This window comes from Triturus cristatus, chromosome 4_1, assembly GCF_964204655.1.
Source record: "Triturus cristatus chromosome 4_1, aTriCri1.1, whole genome shotgun sequence".
NCBI lineage: Eukaryota > Metazoa > Chordata > Amphibia > Caudata > Salamandridae > Triturus > Triturus cristatus.
Window position 1 is genome coordinate 1,277,325,728 of NC_140585.1, and position 23,763 is coordinate 1,277,349,490.

A 23,763-nucleotide genomic window follows, 5' to 3' on the forward strand; every position below is an offset into this window, starting at 1 on the left:
ATCTCTCATAGGCACACTGCTCAACTTGCACAGACACATGGGCAGAATCGTGTGTACTGGGAATAGGAGCAAGAACCAGAAAAGTGCATCTGCCTGAACTGGCATGTGGACCATGGGGACAACCAAGAGTACATGAGAAAAGAAATGGAGCATCTTAAAGTGCATATACGTATGGGAACTGAGATGCCCAGTTCAAGTGCCAGCAAGTGGCTTGTGCGGTGAACAGTTTAAATATCAAGTTGCCAAAATATCGAATTTTAACCCCTTCGACGCGCATGACGGAACGGTTCCGTCATGCACGTCGGTTGGGCTGTGCTTATGACGGAACCGTTCCGTCATGGCCCCGCCCGCGCACGGAATCTTCAGCGTGGCGCGGAAATCCGCGCCGCGCTGAAGAGGTTAAATATCGAGTTGCCAAAATATCGACTTTCAAAAATATAATGGTGCAGAATATCGAAATGCAGGTAATAAATATCGTTTTTAATAATATTGAAGTTAGTAATATCGACAGTCATTATATAGTTGTTAAAAATATCTTTAGTGTTTTATGTGTTAGTATATGTGTTAAAAGTATGTATTATTTTTTTAATGTATGTTTGAATTTTTTAAAAGTAATGAATTTTATATTGATTAATTTTTGCGTAATTTAAATCAGTAGCGGGTTGTGGGTTTATAGGGGAATAGGGTGGGAAGTAGTTTAATTATAATAGTTTTTTTTTATTATTTAGAATTAATTAATTATATGTTAATTTGTTTTTGCGTAGTTTAATTCTGTAGCGGGTTGTGAGTTTATAGGGGAATAGGGTGGGAAGTAATTTAATTATTTTATTCATTAATAATTTAGTATGTAATAATTTATTTTGTTAATTTAGTTAATTAATTTTTACTAATTAATTATAAATTGATTAATAACAATTAATAATTAATTGGACATTATATTAATTGTGTTTTTATTATTAATTAGTAATTAATTAGATATTAATTATTAATTTGTAAATATGTTAATTGTGTACTTTTTTAGGGGTGGGTGAGGGTTGATAGGGGAGTAGGGTAGGAAGTACTTTAGTTTTAATGTAATTTTTATTGTTTTTTATATTATATTTATTAAAAGTTATTTTATAATGTTAATTTTGTGAATTAATTTAGATTTGATGGATATTCATTGTATTGTTAATTGTAATTAGTTAATTAATTAATTGTTAATTAATTATGTTAATTTATTAATATTTTACAATATTGTAGGTGACGTTTATAGGAGAAAATGGTAGGAGGTAAATTATTTTTCAAAAAATAATTACTTGTTAATTAATGTTAATTATATTGCAGAAGTGGGTATACTAAATTATTTCCCTACGCTATCCAACACTTTCCCTACTGTTATATTTGGTGGAGTGAGAATATTAAATCATTCCCACCCGATATCCAACAATTTCCCTACTGTTGCATTCGCTGGAGTGGGAATAGTAATTTTTAACCTCCCGCTATCCAACACTTTCCCTACTGTTGCATTCGCTGGAGTGGGAATAGTAATTTTTACCCTCCCGCTAGCCAACACTTTCCCTACTGTTGCACTCGCTGGAGTGGGAATAGTAATTTTTACCCACCCGCCATCCAACACTTTCTCTACTGGTTCACTCACTGGATTGTTATATTTAATGTATGTAAAATATTATTTAAAAAAATAAATATTTATTTGAATGTTCTAAATTTTTATATATAATTTATTTTTATATCTATATTATAGGTTTATTTATATATATATATATATATATATATATATATATATACATGGAATTATATTTTAAATTATGTTTTTAACATTTTATAATTAAAAGTATTAATTAGTTTTTTAATATTATTAAGTTAATATATATAATAAAAATCCATGTTTATTTCTTTTTACATTACATTTATTATTTATCAATTTTAACGTTATTATTTAATTAATTTTATATTGCTTTTAAGACACATAAAAAAAGTCGATATTTTAGCAGACTATATTATTGACAACGATATTTAGGATTCAATATTTTTGTACTTACCTGTTTGTAGATAAGAAGTCGATATTCTGTCTCTCAATATTTTTACCTTGATGTTCTGGCAGCTCGATATCCTTCTCCTTGATATTCTGTCAGTGATCCGGCTAGTGCACCATGTAAAGCGTTTTAAACAAGGCCCATTTATTCAATTGCAGCATGAAGAGGAAAGACAAGTTGGATTTAATAGAAGTGGCTAAGGTACATTAAGCAACAGATGTGGCAGGTGCATTTTGCGTAATATGAAGATGAGTGACAAAATATATAGTTAGTTAAGAAAAGCAAGATGATTTCCGACAGTCCAAAAGGAAGGAAATAGTAGCTTGGATCACTAGCCTTCTCTCTTCAACTTGGATGGCTAAAAATAATTTTCCTTAAGCTCTTCAAAAGGGCAAAATATGTTCCAGTCATTTTGTTGCATGCAGGCTGAAGTTAAGATCAGCGTTATTAGTAACACCAACATTGTTGGTTATAGTAGAAGGATCTGGGATTGGACAAAGAGCCAATGATTACCAAACAGAGGTCCCAGTCTAAGGATGATTCCCTAGAACTAACACCCCTGTTTAATTTGCATTCAACTACAAATGGTTATTTGTCATCAAATCTGTGACTGAAGCCAGGCATTCCCAAAGCTTATGCTGAAAGAGAGAGCGTCTTCAATTTTTCAAGAACTGAATATCATTAGTGAGTTCAAAAAAGCTAAGCTAAAATTAAGGTGCCGATTCCGATCCATGAAAAATATTCCCCGTACGAATCGTATCCGGATTTTTTTACGTACGAATCGTACAAGTCCCGTACAAACTGGCAAGTACGATTCGTATGTTAAAAAATCCATACGAATCGCATTGGGAAGATTCCCTGACATGTCCTCGGGTCGGAAAAAGTGTCCGACACGTCCCCGGACAGTTTTACGTACGAATCGGTAAACTGAAGTCCGAGCGCGCAAGTACGATCCGTCCCGTCCGTCCGAATGCACAACCGTATGGAAAAAACACCGTACGGAGCGAACTTCCATAGCAACCATAGAGACGTCCAAATATGTGCCCGCATACGCGCCGAACACCCCCCCAGCCCACCCCCCCAAGTACGCGCCGTACCCCCAGCCCCCCCATGTACGTGCCGTACCCCCACCCCACCCCCGTAGGTACGGAGCGTACCCCCACCCCCCCTATGGACGGTGCGTACCCCCACCCCGTAGGTACGGAGCGTACCCCCACCCCACCCCGCACCGTACCTACGGGGGTGGGGGTACGCTCCGTACCTACGGGGTGGGGGTATGCACCGTCCATAGGGGGGTGGGGGTACGCTCCGTACCTACGGGGTGGGGGTACGCTCCGTACCTACGGGGTGGGGGTATGCACCGTCCATAGGGGGGGTGGGGGTACGCTCCGTACCTACGGGGTGGGGGTACGCACCGTCCATAGGGGGGTGGGGGTACGCTCCGTACCTACGGGGTGGGGGTACGCTCTGTACCTATGGGGTGGGGGTACGCACCGTCCATAGGGGGGTGGGGGTACGCACCGTCCATACGGGGGGCTGGGGGTACGGTGCGTACATACGGGGGGCTGGGGGTACGGCATGTACAGGTGCTCCTTCTGCGCGTCGTCCTGATTTCCCGGCAGTTTTTGGCTGCCGTAAAATATAATCCGTGCGGAGTGACGTGGGCACAGATCGTACTTGCTGGTTTGTGAAATGCTGCCTGACTCCGTCCGGACGTCACGTCCGCGGTGTCCCGGATCGGAATTGTGGGTATGTGTTTTGTCGGTCGGTGGTTTTTGCGATTCGTACGGAAATGGTGTTTCCGTACGAATCGTACTTGCATGTTTGTAAGGTATTTTTCCCGGGTACGAGTCGGACGGAGAAAACGCTCCGTCCGACGATTCGTACCTGGTTTTTCCAGGATCGGAATCGGCCCCTAAGTGTTAGAGCAACCAAAGGCGTTAAATAAATGATAGAGAACTTCATAAAGTGTACAATATTTCTTCATAAATTAGTGTTTAGGGTTTTTACTTTTAAAAAGAAAAGGTGTAATAATTCATTTTCAACTAAACACAAAATCACAAATTTACACAATGAAAAACAAAATCTCTCATTCACCACCTGAACTAGATGTCTGTGAAAAAGGTCTCATAATGTTGATCAATGTATAGACTTTTCCAATTGTATGTGTCGATGAGTTCACAACAGAAAGCTCTTCCTATCGTAGCTGTCTCAGTATTATCAACTTGCATTTGTCACAGTTCATATTGAAAAATCTCTTTCTAGTGCGTTTGTAAAAGAACCCACAACATAAAACCAGACTCTCAGAGCACTCCATCGCTGACTTGGAGAGGGGCTGTGGGCTAGAAACTTTGAGTTGAGCAACACTCAAAAATAACACCCACTATAGCAATGCCCAACCAATGCCTTTTCTTAAAAAAGACAAAGTACTTTAATGCACATACAACTAAATAGGATACTCAAAAAGACAAATATTTACAAGATTTCAATCTAAAGAAATATCACAGGTGCAACTAACCCAGGAAAAGTAGTGCACTTCTATTATATGTGAGGTACCATGTGGCAAGGTTTTAATCCTAAAAACTAGCTATGCTCCTATATGGACTGACTGGAAAACAAGAGGCTTCTCGCACTCAAAAAGTTTAAGACTACAGTCTTTGTCAATTCTTTCACGATGTAAAATGAGAGCCCTACTGCCTTTGTAGAACAAGTTACTTACCTTCGGTAACGATGTATCTGTAAGAAACATTAGTTAGTTGGATTCCTCACCTTAGAATATCCCCAGGCGTCAGACTGGATCCGGAAGATTTTTCGTCAGCAATACCCCTTGCGCGTCGCTAGGCGTCGTCTGCGGCTCCGCGTCCGTCGTCGGCGTCGTGCGCCGGAATGACGTCGTCGGAGTACTTAGACGCCGCCCTCGCGCGCTGACGTCAGTTCTTGTACATAGCTTTCCGCGCCAGGAACGCAGAGCCATGCAAAGACCGACACTGGTGCCAAAAATAAAATCTAGGGGCCTGAAAAGGATAACCTTAACCCTAGATGTCAGTTCGCAGAACGGGGAGGATGGGTGGGTCGGTGAGGAATCTAACTAACTAATGTTTCTTACAGATACATCGTTACCGAAGGTAAGTAACTTGTTCATCTGAAAGAAACACGTTAGTTAGATTCCTCACCTTAGAATAGATACCCAAGCAATACCATCCCCGGTGGTGGGTCTGCGAACCAAGATCACACCAGAAAGTCCTGGAGGACAGAACGGCCAAAGAAGCCATCCCTCCGGACTTGGCTGTCAAGGCAATAATGCCTGGCAAACGTGTGTAGCGAAGCCCACGTTGCCGCCTGACAGATGTCCTGCAAGGGGACACCCCGTCCCAAAGCAGTAGTAGCCGCTGTGGCCCGAGTAGAGTGGGCGCGCAGCCCAACAGGAGGGTCCTTTTTTGCCAAGGAGTAACAAATCTTGATGCACAAAACGACCCACCGAGAGATGGTCCGTTTGTGCACCGCTTTCCCCTTCTTAGCACCCACGTATCCAACGAAAAGTTGGTCGTCCACCCGGAACTGCTTTGTGCGGTCCAGATAAAAGGAGAGCGCACGTTTTGAGTCCAGACGGTGGAGCCTCTCTTCCTCTTTGGAAGGATGCGGAGGCGGAAAGAAGGTGGGCAAGGTGACAGACTGCCCAAGATGAAATGGAGTCACCACTTTCGGAAGAAAGGAGGGACGAGGCCGAAGGACAACCTTGTCCGGATGAACAGAGAGAAAAGGAGGCTTTGAAGATAAAGCCTGGAGCTCACTCACCCGTCTAGCCGAGGTGATGGCTACCAGAAAAGCAGTCTTAAGCGTCAGCAGACGAAGAGGACAATTATGAAGAGGCTCAAAGGGAGCACACATTAGAAATGTGAGAATGAGATTCAAGTCCCACTGAGGCATTACAAAAGGGACAGGAGGGAACGTGTGAGTAATGCCTTTTAGAAAGCGTGTAACTACAGGGGACTTGAAAAGAGAAGGCTGATCAGGAAGCCGCAAGAAGGCAGAGATGGCAGCAAGATAACCTTTCAGGGTGCCCAGGGCAGAGCCCTGCCGGGCCAAAGAAAGAAGAAACAGTAGAACCTCAGAAAGAGGGGCGGAAAGGGGATCCACAGCCTTTGCTGTGCACCATGCCACAAATTTGTTCCACCGGCAGGCGTATACCGTCTTTGTGGAGGGACGCCTGGCTGCCAGAATGACATCACAGACTTCAGGAGGCAAGTCAAATGGCATCAACTGCCACCGCTCAATCTCCACGCATAGAGGTGGAGGCTGGACAGGTTCGGGTGGAGGACCGTCCCCTGCTGCTGCGACAGAAGATCCTCCCGAAGGGGCAGACGTATCGGAGGATCGGTCAACATACTGAGTAGCTCGGGATACCAGTACCTTCGTACCCAATCCGGAGCCACCAAGATGACTTGGGCCCGGTCGTGCCTGATCTTCTTCAGCACTCTGGGCAGAAGTGGTATAGGCGGAAAGGTGTACAACAGACCGCAACTCCACTCGTGACGAAAAGCGTCGCCGAGCGAGTGCCGCCTTGGAAATTCCAACGCGCAGAAGTGCTGACATTGCGCGTTCTCTTCGGTGGCGAATAGATCTAACCAAGGCTCTCCCCACTGCTGAAAGAGACCTTGCGCCACTTCGGAGTTCAGACGCCATTCGTGATCCATCATGCACCGGCGGCTGAGTTCGTCTGCTCTGGCGTTCAGAGAGCCCGCCAGATGTTGAACCACTAGGGTGACGCCCTGGTGTTCCAGCCACGTCCAGAGGCGCAGAGCCTCCTGACAAAGGGTCCACGACCCCACCCCGCCCTGTTTGTTGCAATACCACATGGCGGTGGTGTTGTCCGTGAACACCTGCACGACACTTCCCCTGACAGAGGGAAGGAAGGCTTTCAGTGCAAGCCGGATCGCTCTCAACTCCAACAGGTTGATGTGGAGACGAGACTCCGCCGGAGACCAGAGGCCTCTGATCTCCGCCTCTCCCATATGGCCACCCCATCCCAGGAGGGACGCATCCGTCACTACGACATGCTCCGGTTGGGGAAGGGAGAGGCTTCTGCCCATGACCCAATCGCGGTCCGTGAGCCACCACTGCAACTGCTGTGCAGTGCCCTCCGAGATCAAGACATGGTCGGACAGGTTGCCGTGATGCTGGGCCCACTGAAACTTCAGGTCCCACTGCAGAGCCCGCATGCGCCGCCTGGCGTGATGCACTAGTAGGATGCAGGAGGCCATCAGCCCCAGAAGCCGCAACACTAGCCTGACCGAAACCCAGGATAGAGGCCGAAAGATGGGAATCAGGGCCTGAATATCCCGGACCCGCTGTTCCGGTGGATAGACCCGGAACTGCGCCGAATCGAGAACTGCTCCGATGAAGAGGAGCTTCTGAGAGGGACTCAAGTGTGACTTCGGCACGTTGATGGAAAATCCCAGCAAATGCAGGAGATCCGCCGTAGTCTGGAGGTGGGAGACGACTGTCTGGGGCGAGCCCGCCTTCAACAACCAGTCGTCGAGATAGGGGAAGACTGGAACCCCTGATCTGCGCAGATGAGCTGCGACCACCGCCATCACTTTCGTGAACACCCGAGGGGCACGGGTGAGGCCGAAGGGGAGCACGGTAAACTGAAAGTGCTCTTGGCCCACCGTGAACTGCAGGTAACGCCGGTGGGCCGGCAGGACGGGGATGTGGAAATATGCGTCCTGCAAGTCCAACGCTACCATCCAGTCTCCAGGGTCGAGGGCAGCCAGAACCTGAGCCAAAGTTAACATCTTGAACCTCTCCTTCCGGAGGAAGGCATTGACGTTCCGGAGGTCCAAGATAGGGCGTAGGCCCCCTTTGCCCTTCTTGGGAACCAGAAAGTAGTGGGAATAACAACCACGACCTACTTCTGGGCTCGGAACGCGCTCGACGGCCCCCTTGGCCAAGAGGGCCGAAACTTCCTCGTGGAGAAGATTCAAATGATCCCCCGAGATACGGTGGTGCTGCGGTGGCATGGCTGGAGGGGTCGTCTCGAAGGGGAGGGAGTAGCCCCTTCGGACGATTTGCAGCACCCACCTGTCCGATGTGATGGACCGCCAGTGGAGCAGGTGATGGCGAACTCTGCCGCCCACTGGCGTGGAATGGGCCTGAAAGCTCGGACTAGGAAGGCTTTGAGGCGGATGCTGCCGGGGTGGATGTGGGCTGACCGCGTCGTCCTCCAGAACCGCCTCGGCGGAAACCACGTCCGCGACCGCGCGCAGGTTGGTTCTGCGGCTGGTGGCTAGGCGTACGTGAGGAGGCACCCCTTCCTTGGCCACGAAAGGGGCGAAAGGCGGAAGTTTGCGATCGCGGGGCCGAGAGGCCCAAGGACTTGGCCGTAGCCCGGGAATCCTTAAAGCGATTCAGCGCACTGTCCGCTTTCTCGCCAAAAAGGCGAGTGCCATCAAAGGGCATGTCCATGAGAGTGCTCTGAACATCGCCCGAAAATGACGTGGACTGCAGCCAGGCGTGACGTCTAAGCGCCACTGTGGTAGAAATCGCCCTACCCAGCGAGTCCGTAGTGTCAAGCCCACATCGGATAGCGTGTCGTGCTGCATCCCTCCCATCGGCCAGAGCCTGGGTAAGTCGTGTCCGGACCTCCTCCGGACACAGGGGCAGCACGTCCTCCATCGCATCCCACAGAGAGTGGGAATAACGGTCCAAGAGACAGGCGGTGTTCAAAGACCGCAGGCCCAAACTAAGGGAAGAGAACAGCTTCTTGCAAAACTGTTCGTCTCTTGGAATCCCGGTCCGGCGGAGCGGTCGGGAAGGAGGATTGGGACGTAGAGGCCTGGATAACCAGGCTCTCGGGGGTAGGGTGTTGGGACAGAAAACTGGGGTCGCCCGGAGCAGGGCGGTGGCGCCTGGCGACGTTCCTGTCCACAGGAGGAACTGTGGAGGGCCTGGACCAGGTGCCCTGCAGAACGTCAATGAGGGCCTCATTGAATTGCAGCAGAGGCTCAGTGGAGCTTGCTGCAGACTGAAGCACCTCAGTGAGGACGTTAGTCCTCACAGCCACGGCAGGTAGCTCGAGCCCAAGGGCTGCGGCCGCCTTGCGCAGCACCACAGAGAAAGCAGCGCCCTCCTCCGAAGCCACAGTCGGAGGAGAGACGAATCCAGTGTCCGGAGAAGTATCCAGGCCACTGGCCTCCCCCAGTTCATCTGCCCAGTCCTGTGACATTTGAGCCTGAGCGGCCATAGGATCCTCGGATCCCTCCCAGTTGTCCCCATCATCCGATTCCTGGTATACAGGAGGAAGGAACGGAGCCGGGCGGTAGACATAATGTGTCTCTAGCGGCGCCGAACGCGGCGTCCATCGACGCCGTAGCGGCGCCGGGCCTGGAGCGGGACTGAACTGGGGCTCGACGTCGAGCGGAGTCGGCGTCGGGGGTGGTACCGGTGTCGACGCCGGCGGAGGAGGCGTGACGAGGTCGACCGGCGTCGGCGGGGACTCGGGAACGGGTCCCTCGGGCGCTTGCGGTGTCGAGGCCGGAGCCGTCAACGGCGCCGGGGCCGGAGCCGCCGGCAGGCAAGGCAGCCCTGTCGGGTCCGCGGGGCCCGAAGGCGCGCCAGCGGGCGTCGACGGCGGAGCCAGGCTCCTCATGGCCGAGAGGAAGGCACTGACCTCCGCCGGCGTCGCGTCAGTCCCAGGGACCGGCGGGTATAGGGACTTGCGCGGCGCCTGCGGCTCCGCCGGAGCCGCGGGGGTGGAACCACCCTGACCCTCGGCCGAGTCGCGCGACCGGCGAGGGGAGTCCGAAGAGCGGTGTCGCCTCTTGGACTTCTTGGAATGCTTCGACTTACCCGAAGACTTGGATCCCGACGACCGATGGTGACGTCGGTTGCGGCTCCGCGACCGATCCTTGGACCTCCTCCTGGACCGGGATCGAGAGGCTCGCGGAGCCGAGTGGCGAATCTCGAGAAGCTTACGGGACCGCTCCCGTCTAGCCTTCGAGGTCAGGGCCTTGCAGTCCGAGCACGACTCCGCGTCGTGGTCGAGGCCCAAGCAGTAAAGGCACCGGCGGTGATGGTCCGTAACCGACCACAAGCGGCTACAGTCAGCACAGGCTTTAAACCCAGGCATCCTACCGGCACCGAATTCGAGACAGATCAAAAAGGATCGAAAAAGTTAGTCAAAAAATGACTAAAGGGGTAGCTCTCCCGGATCTGCGCTTACTGGCGCGGAAAAAAGAAGAACTGACGTCAGCGCGCGAGGGCGGCGTCTAAGTACTCCGACGACGTCATTCCGGCGCACGACGCCGACGACGGACGCGGAGCCGCAGACGACGCCTAGCGACGCGCAAGGGGTATTGCTGACGAAAAATCTTCCGGATCCAGTCTGATGCCTGGGGATATTCTAAGGTGAGGAATCTAACTAACGTGTTTCTTTCAGATACCATATTTAATAATCAATAATGCATGATTCATGGCTTCAACTTGTACATGGCCATGTCGCCTCTGTCTCGAGATACCCATGAAACAATTTCGGCCACCTGAAGTTTTCCTAGTCATAACAGTTAACTCTCCTTCTGGAGACATTAAGGGCCTGATTCACAAAGGGCCTGTGCACTCGTGGCAGAGGCCCCACAGTCGTGGCAGTATCTCCACAATGAGAACGGTCATTGCAGAGATTCTGCCCTTAGGGGCTCATTACGATGGCGGGTGGACAAAGTGAAATGTGCATGTTGTGCATTGGCATGCACAGCATGACAGGCACCGCGCGGTACCTGCCACCTTGTGCATGCCAATGTAGGGGGGTACCATAGTTTCCCCAAGTGCAGCCCTCACTCCCCCGGGGGCCCGCAACGGGCCCCCACAGCAATTCCCGCATGCCTTTCAGGCCTTCTCTGCCAGGCATCCTGTTATGTATGGCGGTGTCGTCCAGACACCGCCACCAAATAAGGCCCGAGTTCCACCCGGCAGGCAATCGGAACGATTGCCTGCCAGCGGAAATGATGCAGACAGTCTTTCCCTCCGCCGCTGTAACCCCCGCCATTGTGATATGGCTGGGGGTAAATGGAGGGTGGGCAGGGAAAGATGTCGGGCGGATTGCCGCCGCCGGTCGGGCGGTGGCGATCTGCCCGACATCATAATGGACCCCTAAGTGTGGAGAATCCCCCACAAGTGCGGGGCCTCTGTCACGAATGTGAAGGCTCTTTGTGAATCAGGCCCGCCCGCAAGCAATTACTATAGCTGGATCTAAAACGGAATATTAATACTAAACCCACTAAATCCCTTCCTATTGCATTCACGAGGTAACAACCCCGCATGGTGTTCGGTGAGGAGTTCTCAAAGCCCATCCTATTGTATTTATTAAGAGTTCATAATGAAAATAAACTGCGTGGTTTTTGGCAACAGTTCAATGTAAAACCTCTTTCTATAATATTGGTCAGTGAGTTCCCAATATGAAAACTCTTTCTACTGTATTACTCATGGGGTTACACAAAGCAAAGTCCCTTCCTACTGCATTTTACCCTGGTCTGCATTAACAATGTACCTACTAGTTAGGATCAATGGAACTATCTCTTAGGCAGACTAACACAACTATTTTTAAATAAAAAAAATGTACAGAGGATGATCAACAAGTGGGAGGGGCCACAGTCTCTCTCCTTGTGTTACTTCTGATAGTTTTGTTTCTGGTGATCACACAAGCCAGGGGTCTCCAAATCATGTCCCGCGGGCCAACTACAGCCAACTACAACACTATATCTGGCCCGCAGAGTTAGCCTGGCTACAAGGTCTAACCTTGCCTGCAGAGTCAGCCTGGCTGTAATACGCCGCTGTTCTCCGATGGTGTTTTGCCTGCAATAGAAAAAAAACCGGAATCTTACTTTCACAGAGTAAAAGTAAGAGTCCGTTATTCTCTATTGAAGGAAGCCATAAACTGAAGAAGGAGAAGGACAGAGGAAAGTAACCTGACCTGGAGAGGAATGCTCGAGAGCTGTGAGGTCCTTGTTTGCTCAATGAAATCTGTGGGAGCGGAGGAGTAATCTATTTGAAGAAGGTGAACGATAGGTCTGTAATTGCTGCCCTACCAGGACACTTTGCACTACCGTCACAACTGGACTCTGACTTTAATTGCAGTTGACTTTAGCAGAAGTAAACAACTACCGTAATGTGGTGCAGGTGCGTGCTGCTTTTTGTGGTGCCGGTGGGCTCCCGCTTCGACGGCAGCGAGTGGTTCGGGCGTGTGAACGATACAAATACTGGATAACAGCAGTTACAGGTAAGTAAGTTATTTTCTTATATGCTACTCTGCAAGGTGTCTTTTTATAGGCTCATCAAATGTTGCCTCAAATCAGACCTCTGGTATAACTCCGAAACGTCTGGCATACCTACACATGTGAAGGAGACAATATATATTTCACACTGAGCACTTTTTGTAATCTGTGCCATCTGCACTAGATTATGCATTATGATGTTGAAAACATTATAATTGAATGTGTATATCTGCCCTCTCTATTCATTGATTGTGATACTACCACACCCCACTGTGATTATTCGACTTGGGTGGGTAGAACTGTGCATCAAATTTGTACCCACAGGACCATTGTTCTGCATACTAGCTTTAAAAAAAGGTGCTATGTATGCTCTTTTAGACAAGAACTAGCAAGTTAGAACAGTGTGCTCCTTTTTTGATGATTATTTACTACATTCAGATTGAAACCATCTTCCACTTTGAAATTCATAAATCATAAGCTGTGGCATTTCCCGTTGGATATCAATTTCCCAGCATAAACCTTCTTTATCATAATATCAGGGATATTACACCTTGACCTGACTTGCCCCCAACCTCCCGCATTTTGTTCTTATAGACATGTCAGTCTTGTGCCCAATTATCTATATTTCCAATGTAATAGGATAATGTAAATTATTGTTGTTCTTTTAACCTTAGCTTGGATATCTCACTATCTGGCATCAGCAAGTATGTTCAAATTGTGGAGGTATATTTGAAGCACAAGAAGCAGTTATTACTGTTTTCACCAGGCAAAATTCAAGTTCAGCTTCTTAAGTCAAGCCTACCAGACAGCACAGCCAGCTCACTTCTTACTATTGGTTGGCTTTATTGCCTCTCATTTGCTCTCTTCTTATTCAATGGCTATTGTCATCCCAGCTGTTTTGTCAGTCCCATGGGGGATGTAGAGGAAAGGGGAGGTCACTATTTCGATAGGTGGAGTTTGAATAATTGATATTTAATGTATTTCTTGAAATATAGTGTAGGAAAGTGCCCCTTTTTGACATAGTATCTGATGCAAGTTTGACAGGAGTGCCCTGGGTTCGTGCTATCCAGGTCCCCAGTACCAGATCTCTTTCCCTAAAACTGTATGATGTTCCCCCAATTGGCAATACCTTTAGCACCACTGAAAGTCCCTAGTTAATGGTACCCCTGATAGCTAGGGCAGGGAGGCTAAATAGGGTCCCATAGGGCTGCAGCATGTATTGTGCCACCCTAAGGGACCCCTCAGCACCATCATGCAAACTGCCATTGCAGGCTGTGTCCCATAGTGCAGAAAAAAGTGAAGACACAACATGGCATACTTCCTGTGTACCATACCTGCAGACACTTCATGCAGTATAGGTAAGTCACCACTACAGCAGGCCTTGCAGCCCTAAGGCAGGGTGCACTATACTACATCCCAAACCTCATTGTACTACTTTGATCTCCAAACTAACCCTTTCTAGACTCTTCCCTCCTCTATCCCTCATTGGATCACCCCAAAACTCATTTTAATACCGTGATCTCCTAAACAACCCATCTAAATTCTTCCCACACCTATCCCTTCTTTGACGCATCCCAAAACTCATCCTACTACTATGATCTCCCAATAAACTCTTTCTAGACTCTTCCCTCTTCTATCCCTCATTATCCTTTTCAATCCAACTAACAGACTCACATGTCCACTTCTCAAATTAACTTAAATTTCACTATACAGATCCACCGCTAATCATTTTTGGGTTCCAGAGAAGCGTGCTACTCACCGAAATGCGCCTCAACACCTCAAAAAGGGTAGTAAGCGCTATATAAATACAATTACAATACAATATAGTTTAAAAGTCTGTACTGCATCTACTGGTTTCTCACACAATACACATTCTGCATGCAAGATGATTTTAGCCTTGTACTAGATGTCTCAAAGGAACAGGATGTCTTTGAAAAGCTTGTTGTGCTGGTGCAGAGTAATTCACATGTGAGATTTATCTTTAACTAAATATATGACCTGACTCTTCAGGTTATGAGAACCTAACCTAGGGGTGTCAGGAAAGCACTAGTTTCCCGAAAGAACACCCAAGTGGAAGAAAGGGACAGGGCAATTCCTTTCTTTAGTCCCCTCACTCACCAGGGTTTCCCCACGGTGACATGCTTCATCATTGGGGTCCTCTCAGTCCTCTACGGGCTGAGGCGTGCTGCGACTTGCGGATTACGTAGGAGCACTGAACAAGACTATGTGTTGTGCAAGTGTCGTGGTGTGGAGTGGTTTAGAGTGAATTAAAATAATCAACTAGTGGGCCAAATAAACTTTATTCTTGCTCCTAGCTAATTGGTTAAAAAAGTGGGTGATATGCTAGAATAAACTACTTTAATGGGTAAGTGTACCTAGCATATGGTCGACTAGTTTCGAGCTTCCCTAGCTCTTCATCAGGACTACACTGGGACCAGCCCAGTGCAAGTACCACTCCTAGAAGACCTAATGGTGCAGAAATAAGTGAAAAAACATACAAATGCTGCGCATAATTAGCATGCGTTAATCAAATACATACGTAATGTACGTCTAATGAAAATATTTTAAAAGGCAAAACTGTGCCTCATGATCGACTGAGGAGGGGTTGGACACTCGTACACTTGTACTGTTCAGGCCACCCACCGGAAACACCTACTGGAGACCTGCCTCGCCGACCGATACTGCGGTCGGCGAGGCAGGTCTCCAGTAGGTGTTTCCGGTGGGTGGCCTGAACAGTACAAGTGTACGAGTGTCCAACCCCTCCTCAGTCGATCATGAGGCACAGTTTTGCCTTTTAAAATATTTTCATTAGACGTACATTACGTATGTATTTGATTAACGCATGCTAATTATGCGCAGCGTTTGTATGTTTTTTCACTTATTTCTGCACCATTAGGTCTTCTAGGAGTGGTACTTGCACTGGGCTGGTCCCAGTGTAGTCCTGATGAAGAGCTAGGGAAGCTCGAAACTAGTCGACCATATGCTAGGTACACTTACCCATTAAAGTAGTTTATTCTAGCATATCACCCACTTTTTTAACCAATTAGCTAGGAGCAAGAATAAAGTTTATTTGGCCCACTAGTTGATTATTTTAATTCACTCTAAACCACTCCACACCACGACACTTGCACAACACATAGTCTTGTTCAGTGCTCCTATGTAATCCGCAAGTCGCAGCACGCCTCAGCCCGTAGAGGACTGAGAGGACCCCAATGATGAAGCATGTCACCGTGGGGAAACCCTGGTGAGTGAGGGGACTAAAGAAAGGAATTGCCCTGTCCCTTTCTTCCACTTGGGTGTTCTTTCGGGAAACTAGTGCTTTCCTGACACCCCTAGGTTAGGTTCTCATAACCTGAAGAGTCAGGTCATATATTTAGTTATGTATACAATGGGAGGGTGAACCTAACCGTTATAAAACCTCTCTTTCCCCCCTCTTTTTGAAATAGATTTATCTTTAAAGCATCTTAACTCTGCCCCAGCCATACCATTTTCTCCTAGGTACTGATAGGATTCTGATTCCCTATGAAGAAGGTCGCCCCTGCACAGTGGAGAGATTGGACACCTCCTTCCCACTTCAAACCGGCCACAATATCTCTAGTCATGTTCAGAGATGAGGGCCCTGAAGGCTCGTACTTTAATCATTTGAGCTCCTTAAAATCCTTTTTTGATTTTCTAATTTTATCTCCAAGCTTGCACAGTTTATCAGATGATTTACTGCACACAGTAGGTATTTCCTGTCTCTGAAGTCCTCATGTATAATTGGATTGTTCCCTCTTTCATTGCACTTGAGCTTTCCCTTGTCAAAGAATATGGAGCTGTTTAAACTTAAAAGATAGGAACAGAAAGTGATAGAAAGTTGAAATGACAGCCTCTTCCCAGGCCAGGCCTGTATAGCATTTGCACCATGGGATATGGTGCAATGAAGGAAACGAAAAGTCAAATCTCTGGCTGCAGTGTGCACACTGGCCTGTCCACCCCAGTTTCTGGCAGGAAAGACAAGCTGACATCAGCTTCAATCTCATACAATGGAAGAGAGCCTTGTGACATTGGAATAGGGGCGATAGAATGAAATGGGCCAGAGTAGCATCAGTTTCAGAGAATTTAAGAGGCCAGTTTGGCTTCAACCTCAGCTCAAAAAATGGATGAGGTTAGGCCGGCATAAATCTCACACCAGTGTAGCGTCAGTCTCAAGCCTGTTGAGTGGAAAAGATCACCATGGCATCAGACTCGCACTTTGAAAAGAAGAAATTCAAGTGGTATCAACTTCAGACTGTGTAGAACGAAAGAGGTGTCATTTGTTTCTGGTTCTCAGGAATGGTGGAGTCCAGGATAGCATCAGTCTCTGGTGCTTTATTATTGAAGAGTCTAGGCTGGTATGAGTCTGTATGAGTCTTGAGCAGTCCAAAATGTACAATCCCATGATGGCATTTGTTCAATTTATTAAAGAATAAATGATACGACCAGGACGGCATCAGCCTTATATTGCACAGGATATAATAGTCATTGAGGCATCAGTTTTAAGTGCATAGAACGGAAGATACTAGTATGGAAAAGACAAAGTGGCATCGGCCTGAGGATGAGTAGAAAGAAAGATATGGGTGACAGTAGTGTCGCCTCTATAGTGGTAGAGTCAAGGAAAAGTAAAACATATTAATTCTTTACATTTTATTCATACAAAAATGTTTTTTTCGGCCAGCAAATATTTGTAAAATGCACAATGTGGCTCTCGTACTGAAAGGTTTGTTGATCCCTGACATAAGCCATTTCAGACAGCTAAACTGTCAAGCCAGGTGTAAAAAAGGTGATTCCCCCAAAAAGATTTGACAGAGGGGGTAACCAAAGTCCTTGCCTACTATGTAATCTGTGGAAATCCATGATAGAATATATTTGCCTACAAGCTTTGACTCAGTAATGGCAATCCACCAATTTAGGATTATTGGCTCTGAAAAATGCTCCAAACAATAAATAATTAAGGTCTACTACCTTCTCAGGATTTTTCACAATAAATAGCTCACACTTATTGTATCTGGGATAACTTTTCCCAATCAGACTTTCAGTCTTGATCATTGGCTTTTCACTATAATCAACTAAGGCCTCCTTTATTGAGTATAATCTGTGCAATACAAGCATTTGTTTTCATGGGACGCCCACACCTTGTGCCTAATGTGACAGATGTATAGTTAGGAGGAGGAGCAGTGATGACAATTCAACTGCCAAAGTTCTAAAGTAGCAAAATAGCCACTAGACCCCATGTACTATTCGAAGGATAAAGACAACGGGGGCGCTGAACATGGTGACACAGTGTCATTATCATTTATTTGTCTTTAATGAAATGTTAACCTGTAACACACATAACCATTTCTTATATAGGGACATACTAAAAGGATTATTGGGGACAATGCTTGAATTGTAGAACATGAGCTAATTGACTGAAACAGTCTTCTTCTGGGGCAAGGGTGTTCTCACACCAAGAAAATTTTGAAATAAATGGGAGCAAATAGTACCTTTCAGGGTACGTTTGTCTAACATTTTCAAAAAATCTGTAGGCTCTAATAGAGAGCTTACTAAATTTTTAAGTCCTTTCATGGTGTGTCAAGCCAATGAAACCTCATGTTCCCCAGCAATTTAACCAATTTTCTTCAAAATGTGTCGTATGTGCATCTTCACAAACATGATCTCTATTGTGCCATGGCCAGTATTTTATCATGGGTTCCTCCCATATTGAGTGGATGACCCCTTAAACCAAGAATTACATATAGTATGTCAGAGCCAGAATTTTTTATAAATCACAATAAGAGTAGGAGGTACATATCCTCCAAGAAAGTCAAAACAAACACAATAAAATGCCGTGGTGGTGCAGATAGTGTCTACTTCGACATTTACCTTGGACTTAGAATCTACTATAATACTCAACATATTGGATGAAGAAGACCTACATTATGTGGCCTGTCTCATCATCAGCTTCCTCACCCCACCTAATATTACCAGGGCAGACTCTACCTCATTGTGAGGGAATTCTTAATAAAGAAACAACTGAATAAAGGTGGGATCCAGATGAAGAAAAATACCTTGACGTAAACCTTGAGGGATTTCCTTTATTACAGGTACCACAAGTATGGTTAAAATAAATGTTAAGTGACGATGGGTACAATCAGCAACTGTACAATTCCATATACTAGCAATTGTACATTGAAAATCAAGTGTAAGTTAAAATGCAGGCAAATTATGTATATAATAGAAGAGAGCATCTGTTTTGTATATAGATTTAGCAGAGGCATCCTTTGTGTCTGTATCTGCTTTACTTCCTTGAGGAGTTATAACTGTGTATGCGTCCTAAAGCCTGTTGTTTCAATGAACGGGTCATATCAGAGTGTCCCAGCAATGCCCTTTGCCTGCACCTGTAAACAATCTTGATATCTAAAGGGGCAGTGTTTGTATTTGCCCATAGTGATTGTTGCAATTGCATTCTGTCCATTCAGTATACCATATTTTTTGCTTTTTAGATCACCAGGTATTGGACTTTTTACTGTAGGTAAACTTCACTACATGCGTCTCGCCCACGGTAATCACATGGCAAATAGTCTATGCATGTTTAATTCCAGTGTTGGCCTTTTAAGATAAGCCTGCTGCGAAGCAGCAAGGGTAAGGTGCACTTGGCTGATTACACATGAACACGTGTGCGGGCTGTGCAAGGGAGACTGTTGTACACAGCCCGATAACTGCGCAAAGATAGCCTGGTGCAATGTGGACTCTGCAGGATTAGATTTTGACCGGGGGTAGGCCTTATATCGTTAGCGTACACTAATAGGGAAAGTCTGTGTGATTTACTGTTTTGTCTGTAGTGACACTTTATTACACACATAGGGAAAAGACTGCCTAGGAGTGCAGTTTCACTTCCCTTTGGCCTATAGAGAACAGTGAGGTATTGAATTGGGGTGTAACCTGTGCGACAAAATCATATCTGCAAGAACCACAATTATATCTGTACACCTTATGGGCCATTAGGAATTGCCATATTTCTCTGGCTCAGCTCAGAGGCAGAGCCCAGACTTTTTGTCATGTTGCTGTGTCCATTTAATTGCATTACTCTCCAACTGCAGGAAGAAAGGACTCACCACACAAAGGAAGCAAATAATAGGGCTTCACTCAACCCCTGAGGAGGGAAGGGGTAGGGCACAATGTTCTGCATCAATCAATCAGCTGTCACACTGTACCAGGGATGGGCCTTCCAAAGCCCACTGAACAAAGGTGGGAACCCAGACCTCTGGAGCCAACGCACGAGGGGGGCTCCCCTTGGAACATTTAGTGAGCAAGGACATGGAAGTGATGTCCGCAAGGGGCGGAGCTGGGACCCCAGAGGAGATGGGACTAGTAACTCCTGGATGATGCCATTTTGAACTATATCAGCATGCTAAGCAGGAGGCTTGGGACAGGGGTGGAGAGGTGTTGTGGTAGCGTAGGATCGGGTGTCTGGCTTCTGGAAACCTCTCTCCTTTAAAACCCTTGCACAAGGAGGAGACTCTCTCTCTTGCCTAGTGATTTCTCTGCTCTTTGCTGCTGGACCCTGGGACCACCAGCGATAACTAAAAAGAGGATACCCTGATGCCAAGAAAGGACTAAGGACTCTGCCCAGTTGACTCCAGGACCAGTGGGTTTTCCCAACGTCCTGTGAGGCTAGCTCCCTTACGCTCCCTGAGGACCAGATCGGGGAAATCTCTGGACTTCTGCGCCCAGCAACCAAGACAGGCAGGAAGGCTGAGGAAGGGAGCCCGGAGAACCAGCTCATTGAGGACTGCACTGCTTTGAAAGTGAGGCGATCTGCTGCAACTGCACCTAGTAGCTAGAGCTCGCACCAAGGAGTAAAATGAGCCCATGATAGCCAGAATCGGCCCAACTGGCCCAAGTAATAGCATTTTAAAGTTTGGCGACCTTTGACCTTTTGACTGGCAAAGCACGTGTGGCTCACTGATGTTTAATAATTAACCCCAGTGGTTGCAAATTTATCTTTTAAAGTTTCCTCAGGTAGGGGGCCCTCCTCAGACTCTCTATCACTCAGGTCCCCCATCCCTTGGGTGTATTTATCAAGAGAGGGTAGAAACCTCATCCCCGACTCCCGAATACCAAACTATGAAGAGAGACTGACATCACTCTCCCCCAGTAGCAATGGGCCTGCCCTGCTCCCCGTGTTCTAGTATGGGGTAGCGGAAGGCCACTGCAAGTAAGAAGATCCCTGCCTGCTGGAGCAGAAAGGCAGGGAGGAAGGGGTTGATGGAGAGAGAGAGAGGGGGATAGAGAGGGTAAGGGGACAGAGGGAGAGATGGAGAGAGGGAGAGAGGCGGAGAGAGAGCGAGAGTGGGGGGAGACAGAGGGAGAGAGGGAAAGAGAGAGAGGAAGGGAAAAAGAGAGCGGGAGAGAGACAGGGAGAGATGGAGCGAGAGATAGAGAGGGAGAGAGAAAGAGAGAGAGAGAGGAAAAGAAACGACAGGCTCCCGCAGCTATTCAAGGAGGTGCAGACTGCATGAGAGCCTCCAGAGCAGCGAGAGGTGGGCCTCTTCAGCTGCCCCCAGTGTTGAGGAGGAATGGAGATGTCCAGGTGGGACCGGGCACTCCCCCCCAAAAAAGGAGCAAAAGAAAAGCTTAGCAGCTCTCCCCGACACAGAGGGAGGGCCGATACAAAAATATTCACTGCTTCTGGATGGAGCATCCCATAATGCCCCGAGTGGACTTTCTTATTTAAATATTTCTCATACCTAGTGGTAGCTCCAGAAGGACGGGGCATCGCCAACGATTTCAGAAAGTGTTGTGTTGGGCTGTAGCAGTTACCACAGCATCCCTGCAGTAATATTAATAAACTGACCCTATGTCTGCGGGGGTCAGGAATCCAAGACCTCCCAGAATTTGATAATTATTTATTTTTTTATTACTTCACCGGCTTGATCTGGTCGTAATTATTTTGATCAAAAAATGGCTTAAAGAAGGCCATTGTTGTAATGGAGTATGGTCTAGGGACTAAGATTAAGGTGGCATGTTAATATAGTAAAATTATGATGCTTTCTAGGGGCTGCTTTTATGATTTCATGGTTGGAAAGTTTTTAAAAAAATCAAAAGACATGTTTTGCTCGTTTTAAATGCTTTGCTGAGTTACTAACGCTGACATTGATTGTGGAATACAGTTAGAATTTTATTAACAGTAATAGGTGCATTTACACATGAGTATTATTATTGATGATTGAATTTACCTACAAAATGGTGAATTTAACATGGGGGTTGAAGCTCTTGAATCTTTGACCAAGCCAATAGACTTAGTTTATATGTTTGTGTGACATCTTTAGGGGTCAAAGGCGATTATATAATGTCATCTATAGTATTTTAAAAACTACCAATGTATACATTTTTAAATTATTGTGTAGTACTTAGTAGTTTGTGTGTTATAAATGTACTTGTTTTTCTAAAGAAAAAGTACTGACTGGACAATAATTTATTGAGTGTTATTATTGCATGCCAGTGAACGGCGATTACTAGCCCACACCACCTCCCCTAAGTAGGTCTTGGAAGGCTCTGCCTCACTACCCTGAGAGAGTCAAGCGCTACAATGTGGTGCTTGGTTTCTAGTAAGGAGAATTGTGGACATGTTACTTGTGCAGAGCACACAATTAATAACCCAATTTCCTAAAGTGATGCTATATTTTGTATACACATAGTTCTGATTCGTCTTTACTTGGTTTCAGCTTTGATAGTGTTCAGTGGGATAGCAACTGTACTTGTTAGCAATGCTCTTGCATTCAGTGGGGATAGTATCTGCACTTTAAGTAATAGTACTGTATTTTAATGGGACTGGGCCTTAAATTTCACACAGAGTTTCTGAAGGGACAGTGAATGAAAAACTTAGCAGTACTGTTATAATTTTAATAGGGTTGTGTCAGTGATGATGTGATATCAGTACATATACAAGTACAGGTCAGCAATAAAACTTGTTGGCACAGCCCTCTAAGCAGCATACACAGTTACATATTCAAAAATTCATAACATAACAAAGTAAATGAGTGGGTCGGCAGATGCTCCATCCAGAAACAGGCAGTATAATTGCCAACAGATGGTGGCGAAGAAGAGGTAGCATATTTAAGGTTTCACAACCATTACCATCATTATGCAAGGGCCAATAGTAATAAACCAGGTGTGAACACTATCTAGGCCTGATATTAATGTTCTCAATTAGACAAGAATTATAATCATCATTTGCCAAGGCCAGAAGTATTTCTTGCGAGTACAATAACACTATGCCTGTGTATAATTACGAATAAGTGATTACTCGCAGTTCTAATCAGTAGGCACATTGACCAACTGGGATGGTGTACAGCAGTGAGACTAAGTCTGCTAGAAACTATTTTTACATCATGGCTAGAATACAAAATTGTACAAATATTGTGTTCCTTTTCTACATTAACCATGTTTTCACAGAGCCACACTCTCAGGTCTGGCAAGGACAATTTTATGCCTCCTACTCAGTCTATTTTATCTGGCTACATTCATTTGGGCCCGGATAGGAATCTCAAACTGGAGGGGCATAAGGATGAAAGGAAGGTCAAGTAGGACCTTACTTTGGACTGAAGGAGCAGTCCCCAATCTGCACAGGCCGCTTGAGAATACACCAGACGGGGGCAAATCAGTGTGATTCGGTAAGCATAGCTCCTAATCGTTTGGCACTGCCATGCGCAGTGTTGAAGAGCAAGGACTAGGGTGTACCTCGTACACAGAGTGAATTAAGAACAGGAGCAAAACAGCATTCTGCTGTGTGCTGAGTGTTGTATCCTGTCATCTCTCAGTTCCTTGCTGCTCAGCCTGTGTGAATGTGATGTAATACAATGTTCAGGAGGGAGAAATCCTTTACATCCCCTGTGTTACATCGCAAACCATTACAACGCAAGTCCTTACAACGACTTGTGGTAGGGGGCACAAGGTGTTGGATTTTAAAATCCAACACCTTCCCTACTGTTGCACAGACTGGAGTTAGAATAGTGAATTATACTATTCCAACATCCAGTGCCCCCTACAGCAAGTAACGACTTGTAATGGTATGCGATGTAACAACACGGTTGTTGTAATGGCCGCGTTGTAATGGCATGCAATGTATCGCATGTGATGTAGCATCGCATATTCTGTTCAGGAGTGTGTTCAGGAGTGCATGGTTTGTATGAGTGGTCAGTTGGAATGAGTGTGGCTGAGCAGCACGATGCTGCTCCTGGTGGGGCAATACTTACTATCTTACTTGTAATTAAATAAACCTTCTCTTATAATCTACACTACTGGCTACAGGACTGATTACCTAGAAAGGCCTTACTTTATTTACAAAAACTAAGAACCATGTGTGAGATGCTAAGAAACTGCACAAAAACCTAAGAGAAGCTAGTTGAAGCATGAAGAGAAGCCTGAGTAACGCCCGGGATGCCCCACCGGTGTCTATT

General features: G+C 46.3%; 1 protein-coding gene and 1 long non-coding RNA gene across 2 annotated transcripts in view; one reads left to right on the forward strand and one right to left on the reverse strand.

Annotated features, from left to right (window-relative positions):
* The window catches only part of RAPGEF3 (Rap guanine nucleotide exchange factor 3), an 870,850-nt gene that overhangs the window by 394,306 nt on the left and 452,781 nt on the right, over positions 1-23,763 (reverse strand). The window lies entirely within an intron of this gene.
* The window catches only part of LOC146856579 (uncharacterized), a 221,423-nt gene that overhangs the window by 112,314 nt on the left and 85,346 nt on the right, over positions 1-23,763 (forward strand). The window lies entirely within an intron of this gene.